The 4469-nt window shown below is 46.0% G+C and overlaps 1 pseudogene; it reads left to right on the forward strand.

Moving 5' to 3' along the window:
• The first annotated feature begins 3418 nt into the window (after positions 1-3418).
• Positions 3419-3537, forward strand: LOC133389798 (5S ribosomal RNA; annotated as a pseudogene).
• Positions 3538-4469: the final 932 nt, after the last annotated feature.

Genomic DNA, 4469 nt, shown 5'->3' on the forward strand with positions numbered 1-4469 from the left:
AATTAAGTCCCCTCTGCTTGGCCTAAATAAATAAATAAATAACATGGGATAGTGGAGGAAATATGGTATGGTTTTTTCAGTTACATTCTTATCCATTGTTTGTATAAAGCATAAATAAAGTATCGAAGCTTTAAAATCTTCCCATTGGGGCATCTGCCTGGGGACTGTTTTAATGGTTTTTAATGGTTACCAGCGTCCTTGAGCTTCACAGGAAACACATTCCCCAAAAGACACTTCCCCCCTCCCCATCCCTAATGCACGCAGCATGGATGGAGAGGCTGCCTCTGCCTCTTTTTCCCTCCACTGTGCTTCATGGTGTCGCTGGCTGCTCCTCACTAGCTACGGTGCCTCTTAACAGTGCCACCTGCACTGAGCCCGGATCCCTGGGTGGGCTTTCCCTGCTAGATAATGAGATGCTTCGAAGGATGAAGTTCTCTGGCGGAAAAACATTGTTCTTAAGAAGATATTATTGCTGCTTGGAGGAGCCATAACAAGCATACCTTGCTCTGCCACTCTGAAGACAAAAAGCCCATTCAGGCGCTGAACAGCACCTTCCCAGAAAGGTGGGGCAGAGATGGTTATCTGGAAACAAGCGGGAAGAGGGAGGGGTGTTCAGATTCAAGACGGATGCAAAAAGAACAAAAAAGAGAGCCATAATGGATCAAAGACTTTAAAAAAAACAGAAAGCAAATTTGCTCCATCATCTGTGTTGACATCCCTTCAGATGTTTGAAGGGGCTTATCACATTGCTGCCTAACTATTTCTTTTCCGAGGCCAGCCTTTCCCAGCTAGTGGGCCACCAGGTATTGCTGGACCACAACTCCCATCAGCCTCAGCCAGCATTGCCAATGGTCAGGAAAGATGGGAATTGTGGTCCAACAACATCTGATGGCCCACTAGTTGGGAAAGGCTGTCCTAGGCTAACCATACTGAACTCCTGGAAGCATTCCACATTGGACTTGCCTCCCAGGGCCTTCACTACTGCCCTCTCGCCCTTCTGTAGACACGTTCCAGTTTGCCTGTATCTGTGTCCAGAACTGGACACTGTTCTCCAGGCAAGGTCTGACTATAGCAGGAGAGCAAGTTGTGTTTGTATGAATCAGCTGGGAGATTAGAAGCCCTTGGTTCAAAGCTAATCTCAGCTGCCTCTTGTATTTAGGTAAGCCAATCACCTCTTAGCCTCAAGTCACCCATTGGTCATTCTTAAATAGCAAAACTGGTGCAGCTTACAGGGCTGTTGTAAGGAATGTGAGAAGCACCTGGGTAAATTGCTGTAATAAATATTATGTGCATCCCAATCTCCGAGTAGTGAGAGATATCGGGCGCGCCAGTGCTTACCTTGGGTTTGGCTTTCTTGGAATGCTGGGCACTGGAGACTTCTTGATACATTTTTTACACATGTCTACAACCTGAGCATAAGATGGAAGGGCTTGCATTAACAATCCAACACATCTTGCTCCCCCATTAGGGGTGGATTTATTGTCTTCCTTGGCTAGAAATATATGCCAGTTTCCTAGAGAGATTATCAAGTCCTTTTGACTATTAGTTTAGCTATTAAATTGTTTTCTGGCTTCCAGCAGCATCTGGCATATCCCACCAAAGCGGGGTTTTGATGCTCCTCCCCGCCTCCCTCTCGCTGACCTTAACACACACTCCCTTTAGTTCCATCAGCTGCAGCCCATTAACGCAGGCTCATTTTAAACCGCACTTTGTGTTGCATAACGCATTTCCTGTGGAGAGGGTGATCAATGGCCCTTCAGCTGCCTCTGAGAATTGCAGCACAAAAATGCCATCCTCTGGGGCTGGAAGTACAATTGGCACCTCCCCCCCCTTTTAACTGGACCTGGTCCTGGTCCTCTGCCTTCAATAGAAACCCAACATCCAGAAATTAAGCGGATAAAACGTTTTCCATCCCTGTTTGTCTATGTTGGGAAATACTTCAGATGCTTAAATTCTGCATCCTTGGGGCTACTGTTACAAGCAGAGGAACAAGTCAGAACAGTAAAAACAACTCAAATAGAGACCTTATCCCAGTGTGCGTCTGACGTTGGAGTTGTTGTCAGATGTTTGTTTTGGATTTGCTTGTAAATATGTTTTTAAACATTTTCTGTTTTTCAGATGTTTTAAAAACATTTTTAACAGCTGGTATAGCCCAGTGGGGAGGAGATCCTGGCTGGGAGTCCAGAGTCTGTGAGTTCGAATCCCCGCTCGTGTCTCCTGGATGTCAAGGGCCAGCTAAAGATCACCCCCACAGTGAGTGGCTCAGGGGTTACGTGTCCTACCACCTGTGCAGCCGTGGGCAAGCGGCATAGACCCAAGGAGCCCAGTTGCCCCCAGCTGGCAGTTGCAGACAGGAAGGGGCTGGCTTGTGTAGCTGTGGCAAGCTGAGCAGGCCCTAGCCAGCTGGGGAGGACTAGCCTCAGAGGGAGGCAATGGGAAACCCCTCTGAATACCGCTTACCATGAACACGCTACAGGATCGACTTGAAGGCAGTCCATTTCCATTTCCATTTCCATTTTTCAATAACATTTTTAGTGTTTTGCTTGCTGCCCTGGTCTCCTTCTGGGAGCAAGGGCAGGATATAAATTTAATTAATTAATTAATTAATTAGTTGCTTAATAATAATAATAATATTCAACCAACTTTAGACAGAGGAAGATGCAGTACCAATCAGCTAGCTCTGAATTAGCACCCCTATTTGTCTGAGTGACCGTTGCCCTTGCTGCATTTACTAGGCTAGAGCATGGGCCAGAAAGTTCTCTTTTTAATCTGCAAGGCTCTCAAGCTCAAAAGTTACCTGTTGCCTGCCGACAAGCCTCGCCCGCTGCTCTGAAGTCATGGGAGGATGACTGACTGCTTAAGGCGAGTGTGTCAGCAAAAGGATGTGTAGTTTCTGTGAGGGAAGTGAGAGGTTATTTTGGATGAGAAAGCATTCAGAAGCCAACAAGATAAATAATGGATAGACTGTTGTTAGTTCAACCCTTTAGTTAAAAGTAATAATTGGCCTGAAGCCTCTCTGCTGAGGGAGGGGGCATAGTGGTGACCTTCTCTACAGCACCAACAAAAACTGCAAGAAGAGGGCATTAGAGTCCAATGGACCCCCCATCGGAAATAATCTTGTTCTTTGCCCAGATCCAGACAACTCTGTTTGCATTTTGCATAGCCCAGCCATTGCTCAGCGACAAGCAAGGATTAGTCAGCAAATTATTTCAAATTGCAAGTGTGAGAGGCTTGGAACAGACATTCATTTTGCCAATTAAATAATTTCCTATGAATTATTCAGAGCACCATATGGGCAATAAAAAGGGAGGAAAGGAACTCTTTGAACCTGTGGGGTATGAACAGATTAGCAAAGTTTGGAGACAATGTAAAACTCCCCTTACTCCTTTTCATTTTAAGACATCTAACATGAACGCAGGCCTATGGCCATACTACCCTGGACATGCCTGATCTCATCTGATCTCGTAAGCTAAGCAGGGTCAGGCCCAGTTAGCACTTGGATGGGAGACCACCTGGGAATACCGGGTGTAGCAGGCTCAGAGGAAGGCAATGGTAAACCACCTCTGAATACCTCTTACCATGAAAACCCTATGAATATATCCAGAAAAGATTCATAGGGTCGCCATAAGTCGTAATCGACTTGAAAGCATATAACAACAAAACCAACATGAATGCAGAGGACTGTAAGTAAGGAAATGAACACAGCTGAGAATGAGCAAAGAGGAAGTCCCAGGTCATTTGATCTCAACTAAAATTTGTTTAAATCACTAAAATTAAATGTAAGTAAAGAGCAGAGTTCCCCGTCCTGTTGTCCTCCAGATTTTGCTGGACTACAACTGTCGTCATCCTAACCATTGGCCATGCTGACCTGGGCTGATGGAAGTTGTAGTCCAAACCACCTGGAGCGTGCCGGGTTGCAGATGGCTGTGTTAGAGCCTAAGAAGAACCTTGCTGGGTCAGTCCAAAGATCCCTCTATCCTCAAATCTCACAATGTCCAGCCTCAAACTTCAAAGAAGCCCATAAGCAAGAACAAAGGAAGAAGTTGCCGGATCAGACCAAGGGGGCCCATCTAGTCCAGCACCCTGTTCTCACAGTGGCCAACCAGGTGCCTCAATGGGAATCCTGTAAGCAGGACCTGAGTGCAAGAGCACTCTCCCCACTTGTGCTCCCCCCAGCTGGTATTCAGAGACTTAACTGCCTCCCAACAGTAGAAGTTGAGCACAGCCATCCTGGCTAGTAGCCATTGATAGGCTTATTCTCCATTAATGTGTCTAATCCTCTTTTAAAGCCATCCAAGTTGGTGGCCAACACTGTCCCTTGGGGAAGTGAATTCCACAGTTTAACTGTGTGCTGCTTGAAGAAGTACTTCCTTTTGTCTGTCCTGAATCTTCCAACATTCCCCTTCACTTATGTCCATGAGTTCTAGTGTCATGAGAGAGGGAGGAAAACTTTCCTCTATTCACATTCT

This window comes from Rhineura floridana, chromosome 7 (assembly GCF_030035675.1).
Source record: "Rhineura floridana isolate rRhiFlo1 chromosome 7, rRhiFlo1.hap2, whole genome shotgun sequence".
Classification (NCBI taxonomy): domain Eukaryota; kingdom Metazoa; phylum Chordata; class Lepidosauria; order Squamata; family Rhineuridae; genus Rhineura; species Rhineura floridana.